The 18,869-nt window shown below is 46.9% G+C and overlaps 1 protein-coding gene across 7 annotated transcripts in view; it reads left to right on the forward strand.

The window, feature by feature from the left end:
• The window catches only part of ARNT2 (aryl hydrocarbon receptor nuclear translocator 2), a 190,387-nt gene that overhangs the window by 13,710 nt on the left and 157,808 nt on the right, over positions 1-18,869 (forward strand). The window contains exon 1 of one of the 7 annotated variants that reach the window (XM_060401378.1): positions 4,577-4,616. The gene's annotated coding sequence lies outside the window, so the exon portion shown is untranslated. 7 annotated transcript variants of the gene reach the window in all.

The raw sequence follows: 18,869 nt of genomic DNA on the forward strand, positions 1-18,869 counted from the left end.
GCACATGGTAAACACTGGCTCAGAAGGGCCTTTGCTTCTTGTAGGGACATGGAACACAGCACAGGGTTCAGGAGTGAAGGGCAGCGTTCCAGCTGGGCGGGGAAAACTTGGGGAGCAAATAACCAAATGTGCTTATGAAAGAGATGGGGTTCTTGTGCAGTAGGCAGTCTGGGTTGCTGGGGCTCTTCTGTGCATGTGGGGGTCATTAGCTGTCCATGCTCCAGTATTCCTCCTCCCAGGCTCAGGGCTGAGAAAGCCCTGGGAAGAAGGCCATCAGCCGTGGCGGCAGTCCCCGCCCCCGCCCTGCTGGACTCCAGCTTTCCCCTCCTATTGTGCTGTGACTGTCCTTCCTGCCATCCCTCCCTGTTTGCTAGACTTCCTGCCTCGGTCCTGCCCCTGAGTGCAGACCAGTTCATAATGCCCTGTCACCCTCCTTTCTCCTCTCTCACTGGCACAGTAGGGTTGGGGGAGGGTCCCACTACCCTAAGACGAGTCTCCCTCCTGCCCCCTCCATCCTCTAGACAGACTGTGATGGGCTCCCCACCCAGGAGGGTCCCCCGTTGAATGCCCAGGGCAATTGCAAACATTATACCTGGATGCCTGGAAGTTGCCGCTGCAGGCAGTGACTTGGCACTCTCTCCCACCCTGTCTCCTTCCACCTCTTAAACCTGGCTTCACTGGGCCTCAGGCTGCATCCTAAGAGGTTTCAATTTCACAAACACTTTGTGGACAGAATAGGCATTAAAACGTGTGTCTTTTTAAATTTATTCGTTCATCTTTGTGCATTCAACCGGTATTCATTAACTGTCTGCCTTTTATTAATCATGGTGCTTAAGTGCTGGGATTATCCTGGTTAGAAAGCACAGCACAGTCTGTGCCGTTGAGCATCCACAGTCTGCTCTGTTGAGCATCCGCAGTCTCCATCCATAGTCTGCTAGCAGCGGTTCCTTCCCTTGGTCGTTCAGGCTGGGTATTCTGGTCCTTTCCCAGAGCATAGGCGCTGTTGTGCCTATTGACCACTAGGTGGCGCAGTCACACAGGTAGCTCAGTCACTGGAATTAGACCTGCTTGTTAATACCCACTGCTGGCTAGAACTAGCCTCTAGCCCAGTTCTAGAGGCTCTGCCCATAGGCGGTGGTCAAGTTGGAGGGAGGTTGGCCTGGCATTTGTATTTCTTTATTTTTAAAGAAAATTTAAAATGTATTTATTTATTTATTTGGCTCTGCCAGGTCTTAGTTGCAGTGCTCAGGATCTTTAGTTGCGGTGTGCAAGTTTTTAGTCGCAGTATGTGGGATCTAGTTCCCTGACCAGGGATGGAACCTGGGCTCCTTGTTCCAGTGGCTAGGACATCTGTTAGTAAGATGCAGACCTCCTGGCTTGATTCTCTATCTCTTCTCTCATTCCCCGGCTCCTTGATTGTTTTCTGTGTAGGGGGTATATTTCTTTAGAAAGCAAACCTTCAGTCTCATTCCTTGGGAGAAATGTCAGCCCATTGGCATTAGGGGTTAGAAGTTTGTTATTTTCATTAAGGGGGTGGTGTTGGGAAGGTAGAGAGGATGAGGCATATGTCATTGTGCTGCCTTTAATTGGAAAATGGTGGCTTTTATTTTCTTTTTCTTTTTTGGACTGTGCTGCATGGCATGTGGGATCTGGCAGTTCCCCAGCCAGGGATTGAACCTGCTGCATTGGAAGCATGAAGTCTTAACCACTGGACCACTAGGGAAGTCCCAGAAAATAATGGCTTTTAAAAGAAGCATCTAGGTTCACTTTTTCTTTTAAAAGATTTTCTAATTGGGTAAAACAACAGAAGCCAAACTATACCATTATGTACTACTATTTACAACTTGGAAAAAGTGATTTAAAGGTTTGAAAATAGAAGGACCAGCCTTGGTGTATCAGGCTAGTGCAGACAGAAAGAAAGCTGTGGTCACAATGTTAAAATCAGTCAAAATGAAATTATTGTCAAAACATCTAATGGTAAGAAGAAATTATTACCCTGTGATTTGTTGGTTTTGATCTTAATGCACCAAACAACATTTTATAATTGATATGAATTTCTTATCACTTGCAGTGAACACCCATCTTATTGCTTTATTTTTAGCCATCAAATTAAACCTGCCTTATCCCTTCCAGCTGGCTGTTAGAACATCCAGTTTCATGTTTCCCGGGGAATATGAGCCCCATCCTTGGTCATTTGTGACGCCTTTGGCCCTTACAGCACTCAGGAGATTTGGAGACAGGCTGCCTATTGTTTAGTTCCGGTGGGCCATCAGGAACTTACAGTGCCGAAAAATAAGCAAAATTAGGAAACTGGTGGATGAATTACTTATTTATTGTTAACGCGTAGTTTGACAGTCTTTGTTTCCTAATCCAGAAAACTGAGTCCCTTTATTGGGACCATTTATATGTACAGACTTATTTCTTCCACTTCTTTTCCTTTTTGTCCCACTTTTTCTTTTTCTCCCTCCCTCCTTTATTTTATTGGAGATGAGGGTCATATTTACCCTTCTGTTCTTTCTTGCTCTGCTAGTTTGGAGGTCATATATAGTATGCGTGTTAATTACCACTTTGGAAGCATGATTACGCACACTCAGCAGACTTTAGTAATACTGAATGGCCTAGCATCATTTCAGATCACCCCATGAAGCACATGCTAGTATTATTTACTTACAGTTAATACATATTTATATTTATTCTGTGTTCATCACTCTCTTTGCTCAGTAAAACAAAGAGAGTCCTCCTTGTGCCTGAGACCTTCCATTTGGGGTTACTTTGGTTTCCTTATCTGTAAAATGGAATAATAACAAATACCTACCTTCAGGAGCAGGCGAGGTGAGCTGTTGAAATGAGACGATGGATATAAGGTGTTTAGTGGTGTTTAGCGGTGTGCTGGATGGTGTCTGTGCTCAGTATGTGTTAGCTCTGCCTATCATTGGAGTCATTCTGGCTCCGAGGACCATTTCCACAGGGATCTGAGAAATGATTCGTAATGGATCTGAGCAATGGCAGCCTTGAGCAGTAAGCGTGGAAGCACACAGCAACTCCTAACACTAGGAACACAAACCTGTCAAAGCAACGAGTCCCATGATCAGTTATGTCACATGTCCTTTTCAGTGTCTATTGAGATAAACTCAGGGTTTTTGTTTTTTTTTTTACTTATTTAAGCTATTAATAGATCTCCTAATGGTGAATTATCTGCATCTTCCTGGAATAAAAGGGACATGGTAACACTGCATGGTTCTTTTAATATTATTATCGTAAGATAATGCTGGATTTGATTTACTAAGATTTTATTTAGGGATTTTCCGTCCATATTAACGAGTGAGGTGTTTTTGCAAATACAAAATTTGCAGTGTAGTTGGTGAAGTGTACTTGTCAAATAATTCATATATACAGATTACAAATATTCATTGTGTCTGTGAGAGAAGAAGGAGAAAGAGGGGAGGGGAAAGGAGAGAAGAAGGAGGAGGGGAAAAAAGAAAGATGGGAAGATGAAGCAGGGGAGGAGGGGGCAGGGGAAAGAGGAGAGTAGGAAGAAGAGGAAGGAGAGGAGACGCAGAGAAAAGGAAGTCACGATATATTTGTCAGGATTATTTCACTCTCAGAAGACATCCCAGAGACTTCCCCGGTGGTCCAGTGGTTAAGACTTCACCTTTTAGTTCAGGGGCTATGGGTTCGATCTCTGGTCAGGGACCTACGATCCCACATGCCTGGCAGCCAAAGAACCAAAACTATAAAACAGAAGCAATATTGTAACAGATTCAATAAAGACATCAGAAATGATCCACATCAAAAAAAAAAATCTAAAAAAAAAAAGGCAGCCCAATTCAAACCAAACAGTAATTGTTCCTAAAGTTAAGATAGCCAGGTGGGCATTTGGCTGCAGGTAAAGATCCAGAGGTGCTAGCACGGTACCCTTCACGCTGCGTATCTTCACTAGGTCCTCTCACCCTCCCTCCTGGTACTGGTTTTAATCTCAGGCAGAATCCCCCTAGTGCTGGTGATGTTACATCTCATCAGCGAAGCTCCAGCAGAAGTCAGATGACTTTGCTGAGCCAAGACCTCTTGCCAGGGCACGCAGTGCTCTGAACAGACCTGGGCATGTGCCCACCTTTGGGAAGGAGAGAGAAAGCTCTCTGTCCAAAGGGAGTCTCCATCACAGCTTTAGATGTTTTATCTGGCCTCACCTTGTCTTGACTTTAACATATCTGGCTCTGTGTTTACAGGTCTTTTCTGTTTTTCCTTTTTGGCTGTGCTCCATCTGTATTGCAGCGCGTGGGCTTCGCAGTTGTGGCACTTGGGCTCTCTAGTTGAGGTATATGCATTTGGGTCCCGCTTGAGCCACACAGACTATGAATGGAAGGGGGGACATACCTGAGATGTGGTTCTCAGCACTGTCACTGAAGTGAAGAAGGGGACGTCGGGACAGGCAGTACCAGACATTCTGGATTATCCCTAATTGATCAGGTGCTTTTGTGTGTCCCAGATTTCAGTTACTTCATTTGGCTTACACAAAACTCCCATGAAGTTTGTATAAAATACTGTCTAAAATATTTATTTATTTATTTTAGGCTGTGCTGGGTCTTCTTGCTGTGTGCAGGCTTTCTCTAGTTGCGGTAAGCAGGGGCTACACTTCTTGGCGGTGTGTGGGCTTCTCATTGCAGTGGCTTCTCTTGTTGCGAAGCATGGGCTCTAGGGTGATTGGGCTTCAGTAATTGCCCCACGGCATGTGGGATCTTCCCGGACCAGGGATCGAACCCATGTCCCCTCCATTGGCAGGCAGATTCTTACCCTCTGGACCAGCAGGGAAGCTCCCATGGAGTTTTATTTGATATCATCTTCCTCCCGCTATTTATGGAGGAGATGCTCAGAAGCGTTCCCACTTCGGCAGGACGATTGAGTGGGACGGTCAGTCCTGAACGAGGACTCCTCTCCCTCAGTGGGGCTGCATCTCCAGTCAGGATAGCCCGTGCCTCCTCTTCCAGAGTATCCTCTCGGGCAAGCCACCACTTGTGTCCCTCGTGGCTTTACCACAGCATCGTCTCGTCTGTAACAGTCAGGTGAAATCTACCTGCAGGCGGAAGACGAAATGCCTGTACCCTTACTGCTTCACTGTCACCTAGAACCTTTCCTTTTCAGTCGTCTGAGTCATAATTTTCCTTTGGTCGATTGATAAAGCAACTTTTACTTTTTTCCTCCCAAGCAGCCCTAAAAAAACCAAACAGGCCAACAAAGAATGGATTTGTAGAAGCTCACAAACTCAGGCTTCCAGGCACTGAAACCCAGAATCTCTGCCTCAGAGATGTGAGTGTGCAGCTCTCTGCCTATGGTTGCTTCCAGGAACCTGACATGCACTTTGTCAAATTCCTTGTGAAAAGCAAATCTTATTTTGCAGCACAAAGTGCTCAAGTTGGAGAATCACATAAGACTTATAGCAAATGAGTGGTTAAAGTAAAAATGTATCACAAAGGTATTTTCACAAAGTACCTGGGATTATTAATCCGTATCTAGTTGCTCTTAACCAAAATTTGACACATTGGGTTTTTTTGCTTAATAGTATATTCTCTAGGGGACCCAGGGATCGAACGTGGGTCTCCTGCATTGCAGGCAGATTCTTTACTGTCTGAGCCACCAGGGATGTCCATTCAAGGTCTTCTTAGAGTAGCCTTGCTTCTGTCAAGATGAACATAAATGAGATAATCAAGATGAAGATGAACAGGTACTCAGAACAGGGACTTGAGTCTTTAAATAGCTCAAGACAAACAAGAATGTCCTTCCTGGGAGCCTGAAATGCTGTGTAGTCGTTGACTTTTTAAATGGATAGACTTCATGCTTCTGCACATGTGGCTCTCTGAATGGCTGTTTTAAACTCTGAAGTGCTAATGGGCACGTTTCTTTTCCACTCTTTCCCATGAAGATGGCTAAATCAGTAGCATCTCTACAGGTTGACCCCTGAGGATCCTGATCTTTGTTGTTTAGTTGCTCAGTCGTGTCTGACTCTTTGTGACCCTGTGGACTGTAGCCCGCCAGGCCCCTCTGTCCATGGAATTCTCCAGCCAAGAATACTGGAGTGGGTTGCCATTCTCTTCTCCAGGAAATCTTCCTGACCCAGGGATTGAACCAGGTCAAAGGTCTCCTGCATTGTTCTTTACCATCTGAGCCACCAGGTAAGCCCATGATCTCTATTTCAGGTTCCCTAGTCCATCCATGAGGCTCAGTTGAATTAAGTACTTTAGAACTGGAGGTTTATCATTTTATTTGTATATGTATAAAAGAGAAAAGATGAAAATGTGATTGATTGCCTCACTTCTTCTGTGGCCAGGAAGGTAGATTCTTGAGGTCTGTGCTTCTTCTCAAGATAAATGTTGGTTTTTTACCGGCAGCTTCTAACAGCTCCTGGCTCATGCTGGTCTCTGTATTTCCTTTTTTTAAAAAAAAAAATTATTTTTCTTGTAGACCATTTTTTAAGAGGATTCCCAGGTGGCTCATTGGTAAAGAATATGCCTGCAATGTAGGCAGTACAGGAGACTCGGGTTCAATCCTTGGGTCTCAAAGATCCCCTGGAGAAATACATGGCAACTCATTCCAGTATTCTTGCTGGGAAAATCCCATGGACAGAGGAGCCTGGCAGGCTACAGTCCATGGGATCACAAAGAGTAGAACCTGAGTGACTGAGCAACTGAGCACATTTTTTTTTAAGTGTTTATTGAATTTGTTACGATATTGTTTCTGTTTTCTATTTTGGGGGTTTTTGGCTTTGAGGCATGTGGGATCTTAGCTCTCCGATCAGGGGTCAAACCTGCACCTCCTGCATTGCAAGGTGAAGTCTTAACCATTGGACTGCCAGGAAAGTCCTCTTGTGCCCATATTTTCTACTTTGAGCACAGCTGGACAAGTAGAGCTGGGTTTTAGGATATCATCTTAGAGAAGACATAAAACAGCGATCATAGGAGCTCCAGGCTGCCACCAGAATTTAGTTCCTCTCAATTTTCTTTCAATCAGAGCAAAACCCAACTTCTTAATGGCGCCTTTCTCCCAAGGCTACTACATAGAAGGGGCAGGGCCAAAGAAAGAAAAGATTTGGTGAACACAAGGGTGTGGTCATCAGTCATTGGGTGATTTTCTCTCCGTCTTCACCGTCTTCATGAAGAGGAACAAAGTTTTCACTTCTCCTAACCTGGTTAAATTATCTTGTTTATTTTTTAAAAGAATATTTGTTTGGCTGTGCTGGGTCTTAGTTGTGGTTTGTGAGATCTTTAGTTGTGGCATGTGGGATCTAGTTCCTCGACCAGGGATTGAACCTGGACCCCCTGCATTGCGAGTGTTAGCCCCTGGAGCACCAGGGAAATACCTAAATTATCTTGTTTAGAACACATTTCACAAATGAAAGGCATTCTTTTTGACACAGTACTGTTGAACAGCTATCTTCGCTTGCGCTGTGATAACGAAATACTGCAGACTGGGTGGCTTTAACAGCAGAAATTCATTTTCTCACTATTTGGAGGCTGGGAAGCCCAAGGTCAAGATGACGGCCTGTTTGGTTCCTGACAACAGCTCACTTCCTGGCTTGCAGATGGCCACCTTCTTTCTGAGTCCTCACAGGGCTGGGAGCAGAGAGACAGGGCGAGGAAGCCAGCTCTCTCCTATCTCTACTTGAAAAGAAACTAATTCCACCATGAGGGCTTCATCCTTACGACCTTATGACCTCCCAAAGACCCCACCTCCAAGTACTGTTCCATTAAGTTTTAGAGTTTCAACATGACTTCCAAAGGGACACCTTTCAATCCCTAGCATTAGCACAAAATTATTTTTAGGATATGCATGTGAGCTTCATCAAGTCCGACTCTGCAACCCCCTGGACTGTAGGCCACAAGGCTCCTCTGTCCATGGCATGTTCCAGGCAAGAATACTAGAGTGGGTTGCAATTTCCTCCTCCAGGGGATCTTCCCGACCCAGGGATCCAACCCACGTCTCCTGTGACTCCTGCATTGGCAGGTGGATTCTTTACCTGCTGAGCCATCGAGAAGCTCATTGTAGTGATCCGTGTTTGGGGTGATAAGATCCTAGACTCTGGTGGAAAAAGTGAGAAGAGGACACCTGACCTGCAAGGTGGGGCTCTGTGGCTGTGGTTGTTCTGCTGAGACCTGAGCGTGTGTACTTTGTGTCCCTGTCCGCCTCTCCTCTGAGACATTTAAGAGTGACTTCTTGGTTCACCGCTCAAATTGATTCTGCATTGAACCGCCCCACTCCATTCTCGTTTGTGGCAGTGACTGGTGGTACCTGATAGAAGACGGGTGCTCAGAAAACCCTAGCGGAAGGAAAACAGGGAGTTTTGAGCCTCAAGACTGAAAACAAGTGAGGTTCTGCTGATGGAAAGACTGGAAATCAGCTTACCAGATGGTCTGGGAAGGAAAAACAGAGTTCCATTTTAGACTGTGGAAGTGTGAATTGAAAGTTGCTCAGTCGTGTCCTACTCTTTCCGATCCCATGGATTGTAGCCCACCAGACTTCTCTATCTATGGAATTCTCTAGGCAAGAATACTGAGTTGGGTTGCCACGCTCTTCTGCAGGGGACCTTCCTGACCCAGGGATCGGACCTGGGCATCCTGCATTGCAGGCAGACTCTTTGTCATCTGAGGCACTGGGGAAGCCCTTGAAGCCCGGAGGCAGCTGTGATGCTGCTGTGGTGGTGGGCTAGTTGCTAAGCTGTATCCAACTCTTTGAGATCCCGTGGACTGTAGCCCACCAGGCTCCTCTGTCCATAGGATTCCCTAGGCAAGAATACTGGAGTGGGTTGCCATTTCCTCATCCAGGGGATTTTCCTGACCCAGGGTTTGAACCCGCATCTCCTGCATTGCAGGCAGATTCTTTACCACTGAGCCACCTCTATACATTATCACCAAGTAGGTGAAGATCACATAGTCAAACGTCTTAGGAAGATAAAAGTCCTTTGTTTTAACCCTGTAGTCATGGCAGGGATCCCCAGGATAAAAGTGTGGCCCCATAGCACCCCGAGCCCTGCTTGGCACTCTCTTGGTGATGTGATCATTTATAAGGCATTTAGACAGTCCCATCCTGTCTCATGGAACGTTCTCTGCTGCTCTTCAGTTCTACTACAATCCCCCTTATTTGTGAATCTGTCTTCTGAGGGATTGCAGTCTGCATCTATTAATAGCTTGGGTCTTCGCTGTTGCTCGCGGGCGGGAGCTACTCTCCAGTTATGGTGCATTGGCTTCTCGTTGCGGTGGCTTCTCTTGAGCACAGACTCAAGAGCACGGGCTCAATAGTTGTGGGGCTTAGTTGCCGCTTGGCGTGTAGGGTCTTCCCGCAGCAGGGATCTAACATGTATTCCTTGCATTGGCAAGTGGATTCTTAACCACTGGACCACCAAGGAAGCCCCATATATCTTGTATATCGGGAGATTTTCAACCTTAGCTCATCTAGAATGCCTGTGTGCGTTTGAAACTGAATATTTGGAGAACAATAAGTTCGTGTGGCATGCCTTGTCTTGGGATTGCTGTTACTGTACTATCAATGTAGATATGATGATGACCCATGTGATCGTAGGGTCATTGATCACCCACAAGTTCAAGGATGCCAGAAATGATCCTGAAATAGGTATTTCACTGCTTCCCTATTCAAAGGTTGAGCCATTCATTCAGAAGCCAGGGCCAGATGTTAGGGCAAATATTGCAAAGCTGAATTTCATCGGATCCCTGACATCTATGTCTTCCTCTAAGCTTTTGTATCCTGCCCTACCTACTAATGTACCCTGAGCATTTTCCTGTGGCATTATTCTTTAAAATCGTGATATTTACTGGCTGAGTGATTTTTATCTGTGTGGGTGTTCCATAATTTATTAGCTTTTAACTTTATGTCAGATGTTTTAGTTCATTTGGTTTCTGTTCGACTTCAAACTGTATTTGGACAGTCAGCATGCATCTGAGTCATTCATTTTCCCCTTATCCTTCATATCCTTGGCTACCATGTCAAGGCCTTGGCAATAATCAAGAAGTGGCCTCTTTTGCTTTATACAGGAAGGTGTCTTGCATATTTGAAGACAGTTTCATGTCTCCTTCTGCCTCAAGGACTCTTCTTCAACCTGGGTTTTAAGCGAGGCTCCCTCTAAGACCCTCTCAGCGCAACCTGTCCATTGATTGAGCCCGAGCCTGCAACCCAGGTGACCTGCCCTGTATTCTGCCCGACCCATGAGACCCACTTTCCTCTGATGGTCTCCGGCTGTTGATTTGACTCAAGCATGAGATGATCCATGGGGTTAAAGACATGGGCCTTTGTTTGTTGTCTCCCAGAGGGGGCAGATTTGAGTGCTGAGTTCACACTCAACTGTCTTCCTCTAGAGTTGTTACCTTACCAGTGACCTCCCGACCTTTCTTCTGCCGTTATTGGTGACCTGTCTTCTCCCTGGGGCTCTGGGTTTTGCCCTTTTTATAAAGTTCAAGGTGAGCTTGGACAGAGCAGCAATACAAGTGCTGACACCCTAGTAGAGTCTGGTCAATGTCCGCATTCCGAAGGGCACAGCACGGCCCAGGCGGGCCAGGGAGCAGGGCTCTGCATAAGCAAGCATCATTAGCTGAGATGGGAGGCAGTCTCCCAAGGCTGCCTTGGGAATGGTTCCAGTTCCCTAACACCAAACCTGCCTGCCAGCAAGAAGTGACTCAGGCCTGCAGCCAGGGCGCTGTGTCCAGGTGGGAGGCATCAGCTGATGGAGGCAGGACTGGCCTCTTCTTCTTCTCCTGGGTCCGTTGGCCATCTCTTACCCTGTCCAGCACCTCCTGCCCTGCTGCAGAGAGCACCTTCCCCACTCCCTCCCACCCCCCGCACTATTGCCTGTTTGTGGATGAAGGCTGCCTTACAGAGGATGTACAACAGGTTAAAGTCTAGAAAGGGCCTGGAGTTAGAGTTCCTTGCCTCTCAGTCTGATGGCTTTTCTGTACATTGTTTTTGTTTTGTTTTGTTTTGTGGCCACACCTTGAGGCCTGAAGAATTGTCCTGGACCAGGGATTGAACCCATGCCCCCTCCATTGGAAGTGCAGTGTCTTTTAACCACTGAACTGCTACGGAAGTAAGTCCCTTTTCTATGTTGCGCTGTGGTTAGTCACTCAGTCGTGTCTGACTCTTTGTGATCCCATGGACTGTAGCCTGCCAGGCTCTTCTGTCCATGGGGATTCTCCAGGCAAGAATACTGGAGTGGGTTGCCACACCCTCCTCTAGGGGAGCTCCCCATCTCAGGGATCAAACACAGGTCTCCCACATTGTAGGGAAGTTCTTTACTATCTGAGCCACCAGGGAGGCCCAAGAACACTGGAGTAGATAGCCTATCCCTTCTCCAGGGGATCTTCCCAATCCAGGAATTGAACCTGGGTCTCCTGCATTGCAGGTGGATTCTTTACCAGCTGAGACACCAGGGGAGCACCCCTTTTCTATACATTGTGCTATAAAAATCCCACCCTCCAGAGGATCTTTGGGAGTTCTGTGCCTTGCCTTCCTTCCAGAAGTGGAAGGGACCCTTTCTCCCTTGCTTGCTAGGAGGACTCCTTTTTGATCTCTTGCTGAAATATTTTGATAACAATCTAGAGATTTCAGTATAGACTGTGGTTGCACAAGAAATCCAAGTCACCAATTTTTCAGAACCTAAGCAGTTAACATTAGAAATTTTGCTGCAAATAAATTGATCAGTATGCAAGACAGTTGTCACGGCTGAATCATGGTCCACAGTTAAGGTAAACAGATCTGTGATGACATTTTCTGAGCAGAATACAAATGTAACTCATTTCCTCCCAGAGCTTTCTGACATTTCTTCTACACGGATAACAGATTCTCCCAAGAAGGTGTTGGTCACAAGGAAGAAAGATCTTTGTTTAATCCCTCTGTAAAGGTATGGCTGTGATATTTGATATGCTTTCTTTGAAAAAAAAATTGTTCTAAGAGAGATGAATAGTGGGGAGAGCATTTTTCTTTGGTTAGCTGCCCCTCACTCCCTCCCAATCATGGGGGGAACCCTTTTGGGTTTTTGCTTATTTGAATGGTTATTAAAATATTACATTGTCGTATTGTGAAAGTTTGCATGTCATTAATCTTTCTTTTGCAATGTGACAATCAAGGGATATTTTTCCTTATTTAGATTCATATGAAATAGTAGTGAGGGGAGACGAAACAGAATGTTTTTCCATTTTCTCACGTTCTTTTCATCTGTAATGCTCTCAAGTTTCACATTTTCCCCCAGGTTTTCGCTGCCTATACTGTGTTTTAGAAATTCTGTACACCGCCTCTGCATTTGAAATGTGAAATAGTCCTTAGCTAGATGCTGCATCGTAAGCCAGCTCTGTGTTCTGTGTTATGATGAAGCTTTCAAAAGCCTCAGCTTGTGCTGATGTTGAAATGAGCTGAAAACCTGCAGCTCTGGGTAAGGGCGGGCAGAGAGTCATTCCACTCCTGTATGTAACAGGAATCAGAGTTTCCTGGGGTGGGGGGATGGATATTGGCATTTGGGGTGGGGCTGCTCTGGATAGAGCTGTGCATGTCTGTCTGTGCATTCGTCGTCGGCTACGACCAGAGATCCCGAGTGAGGAGCTATGCCGGAGGGTTGCATTTGAGCTGGGGGTTTCATTCTAGATCCTGTTGCGAGTTACATTTGGGAGAAAATACCTGAAAAGATGTGAACAAGAGGGCATGCCCCTCAAAGCAGGGGCGTGAGTGAGTCTGCTCAGAAATTATGGGGCAATAGAAGGAATCCATTTGGGAAAAGGTCATCTTTCACACCATGCTTCATTCCTTCCCGAAACATTTACAGTCCTTGGCCAGGATAGCGCAGGTGCAACCTCCTCCAGGAAGCCTTCTTGGCTCTCCCTGGCCATTCCCACCACCCAGGGTTCAGTCTTTTGCACAACTCACAGCTCTCAGTGTGAAATTACCCGGCTATGTGTCGTCACACTCAGGACTGAACTTGTCAGTGGCAGGATGGGGTCTTTTCGTCTCCAGCTCTCCCACCTGAAGCACAGTTCCTGGCTCAAAATCAGAGCTTTGCAAATGCTGTTTGTAGTGGGTACAGGCCCTGTTTTCTTACAGCAGCTTCTGCATAAAGAAGGGATGTCCTGATTAACCCCATTTCTTAGTTGAAGAATAGATGGGGAAACTGAGTCTCATGGCAATGAAGCCAGAACTGGAAGCAGATGCCTCTTGAGTGCGGAGGAAGGTGTAGACGCTCATGTCTCCACTTTTCTCCAGAGTCCCCACATATCAAGTGCATGGAGTGGTTGATGTAAATATGCGACCGAACCAACCACATTTTTCTTCCTCCTCCAGAAATTTTTTGCCCTGTGCAGTCTCAGTGTAGGAGGATCAGGTGACCAAGGCTTTTTAGAATCTTCCTTTCTGGGCTCTGACGATGACACATCATGTATTCTGAGGCATTGACATCATCTCCTTCCTCCTGAACGCCTCTTGGTGGCTCCATCATTCAAGCTCTGTCATCTTTCACCTGGACCATCGTGACCTTCATTCATTCACAGGAGAAGTGCAGGTACAAGAAGAATGAATCACCAGGGAGCAGACCTAGAATGGGAGGGGCAGGGACTGGCCAAGGACAAGCTTCCTTGGAAAAGTGACGTTTGAGCCGAATCTGAATGAGTGTTCGGAGTTAGCTTGGTGAAGAGAGAACTTTCTGGCCACAGGACACAGCGCGTGCAAAGGCCCTGAGGTGGGAGGGAATGTGGTGTGTTCGTAAAACCGATGGGGCAGTGCGGCCAGAGCCCACGAGGCAGGCAGGAGAGGTGGACGGCAGTCTGACCACCCAGGGACTAGCTGGGAGCTCCACATTTGTGCTGAGAGCAGAGAGAAACTGCTGGGGGACAGAAAGAAGCAAAGGCTGGACCGGTCAGCTCCAGCTCCCCTGTGAATGATGCGGGGGAAGAATAGAAGCAGAAAGGCCAAGGGAGGAGGCCCTGCGACAGGCCAGCAGCAGAACCCAGGGACAGAGGGGCTGCGGGGACGTGACAGCACGCCTTGATGGCTGGGTTTGGAAATTGCTGTTGAAGAGACGGTATTGATGCCACTGCCTGCGTGAGCTCACCTAGAGAGAGAGCAGAGCAGAGGGGGCTGTGGAAGCGCCTGGAGGCCTAGAGGAGGGGCAACTGGCTGAGAGGAGGAGGGGCCTGCGAGGCTGCAGGGAGAGGATGCGGCCCCTGGCAACCAGGAGACTCTGGTGATGGAGTGGGCAGCCGCGCCCCGCAGAGAAGGGCAGGGGCGGAGACAAGACCCCCACGATGACGGCAGCTCCCTAGCAGCGTGACAGAGACACAGGCCTGATGGAGGGGGATTGAAAGGAGCCTGGGGGGTGAGGAGAGCCTGAGGGGCACGCGACGGGGAGCAGTGACTTTGCCCCGTGTGACAACTCTTACTCTGACGAGTTCTTCATCTGCTTTTAGGGTCGATTTGCATTTTGATATGTGGTGTTTTGGTCAGTAGGACGCGTTCATGTTTCTGTGGCACTCAAGCCTCTCAGTTTAAAAATTTATTTGTATATTTGACTGCGCCGGGTCTTTGTTGCGGCGTGCAGGATCTTTAGTTTTTCTCCGTGTCCACGAGGAGGAAAGAAGTTTTCACTACTCCTACCCTGGTTACATTGTCTGTTTATTTGGCTGCACCGGGTTTTAGTTGCGGCACTTGGATCTTTAGCTGTGGCCTGGGCACTCTTAGTTGCAGCCCATGGGATCTAGTTCCTCGACAAGGGATGGAACCTGGGCCCCTGCACTGGGAGCCTGGAATCTTAGCCACTACCCTGGACGTTCAGCAGGGGAGTCCCAAGCCTCTGGTTTTTCTCTTTTCAAGGTGCTGACCATGACCTCCATACACCTCTCAGTGGAGTTCCTTTGCCGGTGCCCGCTTGGGACGCCCAAAGAAAACAAGAGTGGAAAGGATGTAGATGGTTCACCCAGGATTTCTGGGCTCCCCTGCTGGGCTGTGTGAACCCTTTGAAGGCCGAGTAAAGCTGTGTAGGGCCGTGGCGTCCCAGGGCTGTGATAGGGGCACGTGCACCTCTTCAGGTGAGGCTCTCGTGGTTGAGAGCATGGCGTCGCCAGGAGGGAGCCGTGTCCACATTGGTTCAGGGTGGAGGGTGCGTGGGTGAAGTCCTGCAGGGACCTTGGGAGAGTGGAAGTTGGGGGCAGCCAGTGGACGTACTCTCGGGGCCTGTCTGCTGACCCTCCCCTGGGGTATGGGGCAGGCCAGCCAGGTTAAAGGCAGAACTCTGGGTAGGAAGCTGGTGTAAGGTCAGTGAAGGACAAGAATCCCAGCTCAGGCTCCCAGGGCTCTGGCAGCCCCTCTTGGCCTCCCTTTGCACGGGCATCACCCTGGAGACACTTTGCGTGGGGGCTGCAGAGAAGTCAGTCATATGGCCAACTCCCTTCTGTGGCCACTGTCCCCTTTCCTGCACTCCTGTGAGACATAGCCATAAAAACCAAATTGCAGAAGTGATCTAATTCCTTACAGAAAGAAGTTATACTAAGTTTTGTTAGTGTCTATGATATATGTTACCTGGCTTCCCAAGTGGCACTAGTGATACGGAATCCGCCTGCCAGCAGAGGAGATGTGGGTTCGATCCCTGGTCCGGGAAGATCCCCTGGAGAAGAAGGAAGTGGCAACCCACTCCAGTGTTCTTGCCTGGGAAATCCCATGGACAGAGGAGCCTGGTGGGCTACAGTCCATGAGGTCGCAAAGAGTCAGACACAGCTGAGTAACTGAGCATGTGCACGTGTGTGTTACTCAGCAAACGCTTAGACGTCCTTTTGTGCTCCAGACGTTATGCTAAGTGCTTTACAGATGTTAGCTTTTTTAATCATCATAGCAGTGTCGTGAGGAATTTACTGCTTATTATTATGGCCATTTTCTAGACAGAAGACTGAGGTATAGAGAAGCTAAGTTTTGCTCAAGGGTTCTGGAAAAGTACAGACACGCACACACAATATCTGCTTTAAAAAGCATTCTTGTCTTGGGGGGAAGTAAAAGGAGAAGAGGGACCATACCTTCTGCCAGGTATCTGACATAAGGGATCTTCCTTAAGCGCCACAGTTAACTGTGGATAATGTGGGCCTTTTCGTTATTTATAGATGAGGAGTCTGTTGCTTAGGGGATGATGGCCGCAGGGCCATCTGCAGGGCCGCAGGGCACTCTGCTGCCACAGGGCATAACTTGCCTGTGGCCGCAGAGTGACCCCAAAGCATGGACACTTTCTGCACGTCACACCATGTCCACCTGGCTCTGTGATTTAGAGGCTGGATGTTACGATGCCTCCTGTTGCCCCCCCTCCCCTGCCTGGGAAAGGGTCTGCTGGCTGCCCAGCCTCTGCTTGGGCCCCTTGAGGAGGCGAGGGCCCTGCAGGGGTGGGACTGACCCATGAGAGCTCACTATCCCCCTTCACAGCCCTGTAGCTGGGGCATGGCACTGACTTCTCTCTGCCCCAACTCCCTCGCGTAAAATGGGCTGATTTATGCCTCTCTTGTAGGCTGGATGTAAAGCTCATGTGAAGAGATTAGAACAGAGGAAGCACCTAATATAAATCTTTTAGGTAGATCTATACCTGTTAGCTATAGGTATACATTTAGCCCCTCCTTTTGGGATTTCCTTCCCATTTTGGTCACCATAGAGCGCTGAGAAGCTTCCTGCGCTGTACAGTAGGTTCTCATTAGCTATTGATTTCATACACAGTGAAAGTAAAAGGGAAGTCTCTCAGTTGTGTCCAGTTCTTTGCGACCCCATGGACTGTAGCCTACCAGGGTCCTCCGTCCATGGGATTTTCCAGGCAAGAGTACTGGAATGGGTTGCCATTTCCTCCTCCAGGGGATCTTCCCGACCCAGGGATTGAACCCCGCTCTCCTGCATTGCAGGCAGATGCTTTACCGTCTGAGCCACCAGGGAAGCCCTAGTAAGTGTATATATGTTGATGTTTATCGTCATTATTAAGCCACCCCATTCCATTGTTGGACTCTCTTTTTATTAAAAAGTCATCCTCTTCCTTTGACTCGTTTGTGCACTGCTTCCAGCTCTCCAGCTGTATATGCTTTCCAATGTGTCTTACAGTGAAACCCTTTTAAAATATTTATTTCTCTATTTGTGGTCATTAAATTAACACATCATTTGATTATTGTTAAATTAGCACAAGTTATTTGGGAAAAAAATCCTAGTATATTCAAAAATAAAAAGAGCTTTTAGGAGAAAATAAAACCCACCTATAATTCCCACAACAAAAATAGCCAAGTTTAACACATTGGTGTACTTGTATCTGCCTTCCAGTCTTTTTCTGTACATATAGCAAGTACACACACACACACACACACACACACACACACACACACACACACACTGCCCTCACATCCTCTTGTGCATGCATGCTCAGTTGCTTCAGTCATGTCTGACTCTTTGAGATCCCATGGACTGTAGCCCACCAGGCTCCTCTGTCCATGGGATTCTCCAGGCAAGCATACAGGAGTGAGTTGCCATGCCCTCGTGCAGGGGATCTTCCGGACCCAGAGATGGAGTCCTCATACTCCTGTGGTTCCTGCATTGCAGGCAGGTTCTTTACCGCTGAGCCACCAGGTCAGCCCTTGTGAGGCATGGGTAATTTGATGTCTCTTGATACATACTGCTAAGTCCTCCTACACAGAGGCTGTGTTCATGCACACCTCAGGGTATGACTGTGGCCAGGTCGTCACCTGTTAGGTATCTGATGCTATTGCCTGTCTGCCCAGTGCTATAGTCAAGGTTCCACTTTACTTCCTTTTGAAGTGAAATTCAGAAACCCTGCACATCAATAGTGTACTCACAGGACTGCTTTCCATCTAATTGAATAGCATTTTCTATTCCACTTAAAACCTTGCTCTGCCTTGGAGACCCTCACCTCTGACACCAGGTGAGTGAACTTTCTCTGCTCACTTTTCCTGGATAGATGTCCTAGGAGCTTTGCTAACTTATATTCAAATCATATGGAGAAGTTGCCAGGTTTAGGGAGCAGGTAGTCGCTTATCCAAAGAAGGCTAACCGCGGAACAGTTGGTAGATATGGATGTCGATTATAGATGAGAGAGATGTATTTTTTATATTTTTATTTGAATGTATTAAGAGTGGTTTTAAAAGACGTTAGAGAAAAGTTTAACCTTTCAAGTGAATTTTAGTCTCACTGATTGCATATTTCACTTGGTTTGTTTGGTATCTGAAACACTATGTTAGTTACCACAATGATATTTGGTAAAATGAGACATCCGTTCCATGAATCAGTTAAGAAATAGGAACAGTAGCAGATTTCCTTGACGTCATAAAGTGTATTTGTCTTAAACCCGCAATTATATTCAAAGACCAAGCAAGTTTACTTACCATCACCATAATCATGATCATTTTAATCATTGCTGCTTGAGAGTTTTTTCCCTTCCCGGACGCTGTTTGAGGCTCTTTATAAACATTATCCTTAATTTTTCAAGTGACCCTTTAAAGTAGATTATTATTAAGAAGTTTTTGGGTTGTAATTTTAAACCAGATATGTTTCACTGCAGAACCCCGTGGCCTTTCTATTCCCACTTACTGGTCATTGTTATCAAATATCTTGGAAACTCTGGCCAATGAAACAAGACTTGAAAAGAAATCAAACATTTAACTATTTAAAGTGAGAAAATAGTATTATTTGTAGCCCAAAGGCTTGGTAAAATTAGGAAATTCATAAGACTTAATGACAAATTATTAGAGCAAATGTGAAAATTTGGTGAAAAGGCAGGACACATGGCAATGGCCCTAGAAACTCTTTATCCAGGAATTCAGATTTTGAAAGGATAATACATACACAGAACAGCAAGGGAGGGGAGGGCA

Source organism: Ovis aries, chromosome 18 (assembly GCF_016772045.2).
Source record: "Ovis aries strain OAR_USU_Benz2616 breed Rambouillet chromosome 18, ARS-UI_Ramb_v3.0, whole genome shotgun sequence".
Classification (NCBI taxonomy): Eukaryota; Metazoa; Chordata; class Mammalia; order Artiodactyla; family Bovidae; genus Ovis; species Ovis aries.